Here is an 11,322-nt window from a genome sequence, read left to right on the forward strand (position 1 = left end):
TAGGGGAAAGAAGGAAGGTAATCCCTAGGTCCCAGGTCCCACGTGAACCTTTCACTGAGATTGGTGCTGAATAGTGACAGGCGTCACTAGAAGGGTGTCACTGGCTCTATTTTAGCGATGAAGAATGGAAACACAGAAGGGTTGAGTTGCCCAAGCAAGGGGGCTGCACTTTGAACCAGATGTGTCTACACTGCAGAGCATTGCTGTTTCAGTGACCCCACCACCTTATCTTGTTTCTTTGGCAGTTTGTTCCAAGTCTGATCTGTCTTGGGAACCGTGGGACCTGGAGCCCAGGCCTGGAACAGACATACCAGACCTCTATACATGTTTTCTGAAATAACGTAAGAGATCCCAGTTGTTTCCACTTGATGCTACTTTGGGCGAGGGAGAGGAAGTGTGGTAGGAGGTGTAGTGACCTCGCATCTTTTGTGAGTGGATGTTTTCTGAGCCTGAACCCTGCTGAGATGGAGAGTTTAGAAAAGAGAATCATGTTGGAGCAGGTGTATCTCCTTTACTTTGGGGGAGTTAAAGGAAAAGGAAAGCTCTAGGAAAGACCCAAATTGAAAATTTCTCCCTACCTCACTTCCTTCCATCTATCCATCCATCTATCCATCTACCCACCCATCCATCCACTCATCCATCCATCTATCCATCCATCCATCCACCCATCCATTCACCCCCCCCCACCCATCCATCCATCCACTCATCCATCCATTGATCTGTCCATCCATCCATCCATCCATCCATCCATCCATCCATCCGTGCATCCACCTATGCATCCACTCATCCATCTACTCATCCATCCATCCACTCCATCCATCCATCCATCCATCCATCCGTGCATCCACCTGTGCATCCACTCATCCATCCATCCGTCTGTCCATCCATCTATCCATCCATCCATCCATCCATCCATCCGTGCATCCACATATCCATCCACTTATCCATCCACTCATCCATCCACTCATCCATCCACTCATCCATCCATCCATCCATCCATCCATCCATCCATCCATCCCTTTATAAATCTCTATTAGTAATATGTTGCTCCCTCACCCCCAAAACTTTGTGGTTTAAACAACAATAGTAATTTATTATCATGGTTTCTGAGGGTCAGGAATTTCGGGAATATTTGGCTAGTTAGTGCTAGCTATTGGTAGGAGGTCTCAGTCCCTTTCCACCTTAACTTCTCCAGAGAGCTGCTTGAGTGTCCTCACAGCATGGTGGCTGGCTTCCTCCCAAGACAGCAGCCCAAGGGACCAAAGTGGAAGCTGCGATGCCTTTTATTTCCTAGCCTCACACGTCAGACATTGTCCCTTCCCCAGAATTCTGCCAGTCATAGAGTCAGCTCTTGTTTAGTGTTGGATGAAGCAACACAAGGGCATAAATCCCAGGAGATGAGGCTCATTGGGGGCCATTTTGGAGGCAGGCCGCCATCATCCATCCATCCATCTATCCATCAATCCTTTTGTCATCTGTCCATCCACTCAATCAATAAACATTTGCTGGGCTCCAGCTTGTGCCAGGCCCTGGACACAACACACATACACCCCCAAACCCAACTCACAACCAACAAAAAAGAGGAAGCCTCATACAAGAAAGCCATTGTTGGACATTTCCTCTCATTTTCTACATTTTTAAGCAACTTCACTGAGATACAATTCACATACCACACCATTCTCTCACTTAAAGTATACAATTCAATAGGTTTTGGTCATGGAGTCATGAAGCCATCACCACAATCACTTCTAGAATGTTTTTATCACCCGAAACCCCTGCTCCTTTAAGCGGTCACTCCCCATTTCCCCTTTTCTGCAACCACCTTCAATTACAAACTTACTCTGTCTCTATAGATTTGCTTATTCCGGACATTTCCTGTAAATGGAATCGTAAGCCGTGTGCTCTTCGTCACTGGCTTCTTTGACACAACGTGATGTTCTCAAGGTTCATCCATGTTGTAGTGTGCCTCAGTGTCTCATTGTGTTCCTGAATACATTCCATTGTAGAAGCAGACCATGTTTTGTTTACTCATAAGTTGGTGGACACCTGCCTTGGGTTTCCACCATTTGGCTGTTATGAGTAATGCCGCTGTCAACATTCGTGTGTAAGTTTTTGTGTGGATGTGTGTATTCAGCTCTCTCGAGTCTAACACCTGGGAGTGGAATGACTGAGTCATATCATAACCCTGTGTTTAACTTTTTGAGGAACTGCCATACTATTTTCCAAAGCAGGTGTCCCATCTTACATTCCCACCAGCAGTGTATGAGGGTTCTAATTTCCCCCTCATCTTGGTCAACACTTACTGTCTTTTTTTTTTTTTTAAGTTTATTTATTTTGAGAGAGAGACAGACAAAAGACACGCGCAGGGGAATGGCAGAGAGAATCCTCAGCAGGTTCCGCACTGTCAGCACAGAGCCTGACCTGGGGCTTGAACCCACCCACTGTGCTTGAACCCATGACCTGAGCAAAAATCAAGAGTTGGACCCTTAACTGACTGAGCCACCCAGAAGCCCCTGCCTTTTTTTTTTTTTTTTTTAAATAAGTTCTATCCCCAGTATGGGGCTCGAATTCACAACCCTGAGATCAAGAGTCGTGTCCTCTAATGACGGAGCCAGCCTGGCATCCCTGTCACTATCTTTTTTTATTTTTGCCGCCCTGTGTGAAGTGGTGTCTCATGTGATTTCATTTTGCATTTCCTAGATGGCTAGTGATGTTGAGCATCTTTTCATGTTTTATTGGCTGTTCGTATGTTTGGAAAAAATGTCTGCTTGGATTTTTTGCCCATTTTTAACTGGTTTATGTGTCTTTTTGAGTCATAAGACTCCTTTATATGTTCTCAGATACAAGATAGAAGTCTCTTCTAAGATACATGATTTTCAAGTGTCTTCTCCCATTCTGTGGGCTCCAGTTCCTTTTCAGTGTGACTTTATTATTATTATTACTATTGTTGTTTAAAAAATTTTTTTTAACATTTATTTATTTTTAAGAGACAGAGACAGAGCACAAGTTGGGGAGTGGCAGAGAGAGAAGGAGACACAGAATCCGAAGCAGGCTCCAGGCCCCAAGCCATCAACACAGAGCCTGATGCGGGGCTCGAACCCATGAACCGTGAGATCATGACCTGAGTCGAAGTCGGACGCTTAACCAACTGAGCCCCCCAGGCGCCCCTAAGGGAAACATATTTTCATTTATTTATTTATTTTTATGTCACTGGTTTTTTTAACATTTATTTATGATTGAGAGACAGAGCATGAGCAGGGGAGGGGCTGAGAGACGGAAAGACACAGAATCCGAAGCAGGCTCCAGGCTCTGAGCTGTCCGCACAGAGCCCGACACGGGGTTTGAACTCACAAACTGTGAGATCATGACCTCAGCTGAAGTCAGACGCTCAACTGACTGAGCCACCCAGGCGCCCCCCCCCCACCTTTTTATTACTATTAAGATATTTTTTAAAATGCAGAAATGTATAAAGAGGTAGAAAAATAACTCCCCAGAAGCCATGATTCCTATTTAATCATATTTCCTTTTGTTGTCCTTTTAATCAATTCAATTATGTATTTTCTGACAGGCAATTATTTGCACAAGTAGAGAACTGTAAACTTTGGCTTTGACTATTAGTGACTACTGACTTTTGTTTTTTTAAGTAAGCTCTACACCCAACGTGGGGCTTGAACTCACCACCCTAAGACCAAGAGTTGCACGCTCCACTGACCCAGCCAGCCAGGCACCCCCAGAATTTTAAAGGTTTAATATGAGTTTCCTGCCCTCAGCCTCAGCTACTCAGACTCTTTGCTAGGGATACCCACTGGTATCTCTTTCTTGCGGATTTTTCGGAGAAAGCTTATACACGCATACGTATACAAATCAATTTCCCCTTAAGTTGTAGGACATTAGCCATTCCACTCAGCACAGCCTCTTTACAGGCTTTCGAGTCAACACAATTTTCTTTACACAGTTAGGAATCACCCTGAAGATCCCTGTCCAGCAGTTGTAGGAGGTAGCACAGGAACCCATTGTGGTGTTAGCAAACACAAGGAATTTATTGAAGCATATTGGGTGGCTTATATATTCTCCAGAAGGACAGAGACCCAAGTCTGGCGTCTACACCGCCTGAAGCAAAGCAAAATCAGGCACTGGATGGCTCCAGTGGAGACAGCCCAGCTGATTCTTCTGGGTTCAGAGGCTGCAGCCTCTGGTCTTGCTGCTGCTGGACACTGGGTGCCCATGTCACTGCTTTTGCCAGGTATGTGCCCTCTGACACCTGCTTCTCCTGTTGCCAGCTTCTGAACAGGAGCCTGGTGCTGGTGCACCTGACTGACGGGGCAGCTGGGAATATCTGCATCCTAGCTGCCAGGGAGTCTGGGAAAGCAAAGTTCTGACTTGCACCTTGGAACGGTGTGGCCTCATCAGTGGGGACGTCCCCAGACATAGGAGGGCGGGTTTCCCTGGGCAGCCAAAAAGAACGGCATCAGACTTGAAGGTAAGTGTATTTTAATTATAAAATTATAATTCCTCTGATTGTAAAAGCATTGCACGAGTGAGAGGTGGTATGTTGTAAGGGCCAGGTGTGGACCGTGCTGGGGTTGTCTGGCTGGGTCCATTCTTACCTCTGTCTCTTATCTGCCTTCTCACCTTAGGCGTGACTTGAACTTCTGCATGACCAGCCTCCTTGTCAGTAAAATGGGGATAATAATCAAACCCCCGTCAGGAGGTTGGGCTGAGGATGGAACAAGTCATCAGATGTTAAAGTTCAGGACCGTACCTGGCCCACCGTATTTGCTATATAGTTGTTTGCTCTTTCTGTTTTCCCGGTGTTTTATTATGAGTGTTTTAGAGCACACAGAAAAGTTTAACCAATTGTACAGCAAGCATCTATCCCACCCGTGCCACCTAGGATTCCACCATGAGCATTCTGCTGTGTTTGTTTTATCATACGTATCTATCTGTGTTCCTTTCCAGTCGTTCACACATCTTAATTTTAATGTGTGTGAGAGTAATGGCAAATGTGTATATATGTCACTATTACCTTTTTTTAATGCTTATTTATTTTGAGAGAGAGAGCGAGAGCACATGCACATGAGTGGGGGAGGGGCAGAGAGAGAATCCCAAGCAGGCTGTGCACTGTCAGCGCAGAGCCCAAGGCGGGGCTTGAACTCACAAACCACAAGATCGCGACCTGAGCCGAAATCAAGAGTCAGACCCTTAACCAACTGAGGGCACCACCCAGGCGCCCCTTGCTATTATCTTTTTAAAGCTCGTCTCAACTGTTAGCTTAAATAATATGTGTGTGTAGTTTGTCTTGTCCTTCCCCATAACACAATGGCCTGAGTCCTGTTTGGTGAGACAGAATTTGTTAGGTAGAGGGAATAGTGAGAGGGAGAGCAGGGGTTTCCTGACAGTGGGAACAGCCACACTGGAATACGCCCCCCACCCCGACAGGCTGATCAAACAGTGTCCCTTCAAATGGACATTTAAAATACTCGTTCAGGGGCGCCTGGGTGGCTTGGTCGGTTAAGTGTCCGACTTCGGCTCAGGTCATGATCTCACGGTCCGTGAGTTCGAGCTCCGCGTCGGGCTCTGTGCTGACATCTCAGAGCCTGGAGCCTGTTTCAGATTCTGTGTCTCCCTCTCTCTCTGCCCCTCCCCTGTTCATGCTCTGTCTCTATCTCAAAATAAATAAACATTAAAAAAAATAAATAAATAAAATAAAAAAATAAAATACTCGTTCAGATATGACTCTCTTCCACTGTCCTGGACAATTCTGCTCTGCCCCAAACTTGCAAGCCCACTTGACAATTATATCAATTGTATCCATTATCTATTGCTGTGGAATGCATCATTCCAAAACCTACTGGCTTAAAACAGCATTGATGATCTAGCACGGTTTCTATGCGTTAGGAATTAGGGAGCGGGGGGGCAGTTGTGGCCCAGAGTCTCCCGTACAGTTGCAGGCAGATGCTGACTTGGGTTGGGGTTGTCTGAAAAACTTCTTCACTCCTGTATCTGCTGCCTGGGCTGGGACCAGAGCAGATGAGGCTCCCTGGGACTCTGTCTCTGCATGATGTCTCTATGCAGTCCCTCCAGCATGGTGGCTTCAGGGTGGCTGGCCTTCTTAAGTCAGCCTGGGGCTCCTAAGGCATATGTCCCGAGCCAGCACAAGCTGTCACGCGCCATCTCTTCTGCCGCGTTCTGTTGAGCAGTTATGCAAAGTTACAAAGATCGGCCAGTTCCGTGGAGGAACATCCATGTCACATGATAGAGCAGATGGAATGGAGATGTAGAGCAGATGTGTCTTTGGAGAATACAGTCTCTCACAGCTGGCTTTTGGATGGATTCCCCCTCCTCAGAAGGTCATTGAGCCACCACCTGTTATTACCCAGGCACATGGGGTCCTGGGGGGGTCTCATCATCACCCCTGGCAGTTACCTTTCCAGCCACACGCTGAACTCTCCAATAATCCCAGTTCTCTAAGAGGCCTGTGGCAAGCCCAATTTTCTCCATCTCGTTTTTTGCCTGGTGTCCTGGGTTGAATAGTGTCCTCCCCCGATTTATGTCCACCAGGAGCCTCAAAATGTCACATTTGGATATAGGGTTTTTGCCGATGTCATCAAGGTAAGATATTCATATTGGGTTGTAGTGAGCCCTAAGTCCAGTGACTGATGTCCTTATAAAAAGAAGAGAAGAGGGGCGCCTGGGTGGCGCAGTCGGTTAAGCGTCCGACTTCAGCCAGGTCACGATCGCGCGGTCCATGAGTTCGAGCCCCACATCGGGCTCTGGGCTGATGGCTCAGAGCCTGGAGCCTCTTTCCGATTCTGTGTCTCCCTCTCTCTCTGCCCCTCGCCCATTCATGCTCTGTCTCTCTCTGTCCCAAAAAATAAATAAACGTTGAAAAAAAAATTTAAAAGAAGAGAAGACACAGACACACAGGGATAACGCCATGTGGCAAGAGAGACACAGATCGGAAGGATGCGTCTACTCCTCAAGGGACACCAAGGGCCGCTGGCAGCCACCAGGAGCTAGGAGAGAGGCATGGAGAGGTTCTCTCAGAGCCTCCAGGGGGACCCAACCTCCCTGACACTTTGGTTTGTGACTTCTGGCCTCCTGAAAGCTACAGAATCAATTTCTGTGGTTTTAAGCAGTTACCTTATCAGTGATACTTCGGTCTCTTTCAAGTCCATAGTCTGCTGGCTGGTTGGCAGCTTAATTCAGACCTGATGCAAAGGTTCAGTCTGTGACAGAAGGTCCCCTGTGGACACCTCTGATGGGCGGCTGAGGGAGGTGGCGTGCCAGGAGGTGCTGGACAGGGCCCAGCTGACCTGCGAGGATTCAGCAACAGATGAGTCACCAGACGCTGAAGTGTGTTTCTTGCTCGGGGCTTTTTAGAATTTTTTTTCAAGTTTGAAAATCCAGAATGGCCTTTCCAGGTGCGTCCTGAGTTCCGTGTCTCCAGAGCTGGTGTGATTCTGTCCACATGGGCACTGTTTATAGTGGCAGCAGCTGTGACCTTTAGAACCAAGAGGAAAATTTCCCTCGTGGATTCAGGCTGTCCTGTCCACACTTGGGACCATAAACTGTCATTCCCCCAAAATACGGAGGATGTGGGGCAGGGGCGTGAAACACAGCCACTCATGGAGGAAGGCTCTGTGCATCTTTTGCTAGAAGGGAGACCCCTGGGAGGGGGAAGTTGCTCCCCGCTTCATGGCTTTCAGGGATGCACCCACTGTGTGCCCCTCAAAAGCAAGCAGCACCCCTCTTGGGGACTTGGCATGTGCCTGAGAAGTTCCTTCTCTAGATGCTCACTTAGCTGGCCTCTCCTCCTCCTCAGGTCCTGCTCAGATGACCTCTTCTCCAGGAGGACTTTGTGACTGCCACATCTAAATTCCCTTTCACTTCCTTTGTTATACCCATCTGCTTTGTCACAGCCCAAGCTTGCACTTTGTCCCTGCCATCTGGAATGAATGACCTTGGTAATCTGTTTCCTGGTTTACGGTCTGTCTTCCCCATTAGAAAGTAAGAGCCACAGGAATTCTTTGGTCCACCCCCAACTCCTGTAACAGTGCCTGGTGCAAAAATGTCTGTGCCTAGAATGCACAACCACACGGAGAGAATGTCTTGACCAGTCTTCCTGCCTTCAGCCTGGCTCCCTCCTCCCACCCTCCCCTGCTCACACGGTGGATTTTCCAAGCCAGAAATCATCCAGGTCACTCTTCTGCTCTAAGACCTTTAGTAGCTCCCCATTGCCCCCAGGTGAAGTCCAAATGTGTTAGCAAGACTCAGCCTGTCTCAAGCCCTGCCTTCCTTCCGGGCACATACACCCTTCACTCAGGCAGAACTGAGTCCCTGACCAGAGTGTATCGCCCATGCTTGTCTGCAGAGACCCGCTCTCCCTCCCCCTGTCCCCACTCAGCTGACTGCTCTCGCCTGTCACTGGCCTCAGAGGGAAACTCACTACTTTGAGGAAGCCTTGCTGACCCTGTTTTCCCAAACCTGCATTTAATTATTCCTTCTCCCTCAAACCCCACCTAGCCCTTATCTGTATTGTATCCTTTTTTTTTTAAGTAAAATATGATTTACACCCAGTAAAATTCACTCTTTTTGGTATATAGTATATGAGTTTTGGCAAATACATATAGTTGTGTCATCTCATGACAGTCAGACTAGAAAACAATTTCATCACCTCTCCCCATTGCTTTGTACTTTTCGTAGTCAGCTCCTAGCCCCTGGTGATCAGGGATCTATTTTTTTTTTTCACACATTTATTTATTTATTTTTGACAGAGAAAGGGAGCAGGTGACAGGAAGAGAGAGAGAGAGAGGGACAGAGGATCCGATGCAGGCTCAGCGCTGACAGCAGTGAGCCCATATGGGACTTGAACTCACAAAACTCACGAACCATGAGGTCATGGACCTGAGCTGCAAGATCATGACCTGAGCCGAAGTGTGACGCTCAACAGACTGAGCCACTCAGGCGCCTGGGTGATCAATTTTCTCTGTGGTTTTGCCTCTTCCAGAATGTCGGATCAGTGGAATCTTACTGTTGTGGCTTTCTGATTCTGGTCTTTCACTTAGCCTTGTGCATTGGAGGTTCCTCCTTGGTGTTGCCAGTTTGTTCCCTCTGGCGATGAGTGCCCTTTCAGCGTCTGGATACTTTGTTTATTCTTTCACTTGTGAAAGGCATTTGTCTGGGTTGTTTCTTACTTTCAGTGATTATGAGCACTGCTGCTCTAAACCTTGGCATCCAGGTTTTCACACGGACATTTGTTTTCATCACCCTTGGGTGAATACTTAGATGTGGGTTTCCTGGGTCATACGGTGAACATACGTGCACCTTTTTAAGAAACTGCCCAGCTGTTTTCCGCGGAGGCTGCCCAGTTTGGCTTCCCACCAGCCACTCCACATGCTCTCCAGCTCAGGGTATTGTCGATTGTTTGTAGTGTCGCCATTTTAACAGTTTTGTAACCTTTTTTTTCTTTTTACCTACCCGGCTGTGACCTCCTGATAGAGAATGAATCTTTCCTTGTCCTCAGAGCCTAGGATAGTGCCTGACACATAGTAGGTACTTCGTAAATGCTTGTGAGCTGAATGGGTGATCTACTGAATTGGTGTCTAAGGAGAATTTGTCTCAGATTCCATGGATGGAAGGCTAATCAATGTTCCCTCTCCCGAGGGAATTCATTATGAGGTGGTCTTTCTGGAATCTGCCAGCAAAACCTCCTTATCTTTATGGGTCACACCTCTCTATATCTGCCCAAAGTGCCCAGACTGCTTTCCATCTCTGAAAAGGCTCATCATGTTGTCTCTTTCACTGTTGTTTCAGTGGGAGCTATTGGTACCCATACTAGAGAGTACAAAAGAATCATGGGGTGGGGGTGGGAGTGTTTAGAATGCAATCCCTAGGCTCCACCCCCAGGGTTCTGATTCATGAGGCGCGGCATATCTGGGTGCATCTCAGACCTCCCTGAGAACTCTCCAGGGGAGACCCAAGTCCTCTGCAGGCGTGGAAATAACTCCAGTGGAAATAAGCCCCGTGCCTTCAGAGGCCAACTCTACAGGTCATTTAATGCCTCTGAACCTCAGTTTCCTCATCTGTAAAATAAACACGGAAATAATCGAGCTTCCCAGCTTTGTTGTGACGACTAAATGCATTTACTGAATGTAAGGTCCTGGCGCAAGGTAGGCATTAAATAAATTTTTACTGATTTTGGTAAACCGCAAAGATTTTAAATGTTTTTTTCCACTCCTCAGCTAACTACCTCGTATTTTAATGTTTTTATTGATGCATAACATAATGTGGAAAAGTGCACTTAATATAAGTGCACAGTTAAATTAGTTTTCACACATGGAACACATTGGTGTGACTAGTGTCACATAGACAGAATGTGGCACACCCCTGGGACCCCCCCTCAGCTTACCTCTCATCATCATCTTCTTTTTTTTTTTTTTTTTACTTTTTAAAATGTTTATTTATTTTTGAGAGGGAGAGAGTGCAAGCAGGGGAGGGGCAGAGAGAAAGAGGGAGATACAGAATCCCAAGCAGGCTTGGGGCTCCGAGCTGTCAGCACAGAGCCCAACGCGGGGCTCGAACTCACAAACCACGAGATCATGACCTGAGTCGAAGTCAGATGCTCAACTGACTGAGCCACCTAGGTGCCTACATCACCATCTTCTAAAGTGACCATTCTGCTGAATGACAGCCTTAATTTTCAAACAGTTTATACACACACACATACACACACACACACACACACACACACACACAAAGTTAGCTAACATAGTTTTTGTTTTCCAGTATAACTAAACTGTGTTCAGTAAAGAATATTTGGAAAACATTGAAACCACAAGTCAGAGATGACCTGTTAACATATTGAGCAGCCATTTAAAAATATTTATTTTGGGGGGTGCCTGGGTGTCTCAGTCACTTAAGCTTCTGACTCTTTTTTTTTTAATTTTTAAAAAATGTTTACTTATTTTTGAGAGAATCAGAGACAGAATATGAGCGGGTTAGGGGCAGAGACAGAGGGAGACACAGAATCCAAAGCAGGCTCCAGGCTCTGAGCTGTTAGCACAGAGCCCGATGCGGAGCTGGAACTCATGAGCTGTGAGATCATGACCTGAGCCGAAGCCGGACGCCCAACTGACTGAGCCACCCAGGTGCCCCAAGCATCTGACTCTTGATTTCGGCTCAGGTCATGATCTCACAGTCTCAAGAGATGACAGCACAGAGCCTGCTTGGGATTCTCTCTCACTCTCTCTCTCTCTCTCTCTCTCCCCCCCTCCCTGCCCCTCCTCCACTCCCAAATGCACTCTCTCTCAAAATAAATAA

Source organism: Prionailurus bengalensis, chromosome E2, assembly GCF_016509475.1.
Source record: "Prionailurus bengalensis isolate Pbe53 chromosome E2, Fcat_Pben_1.1_paternal_pri, whole genome shotgun sequence".
NCBI lineage: Eukaryota > Metazoa > Chordata > Mammalia > Carnivora > Felidae > Prionailurus > Prionailurus bengalensis.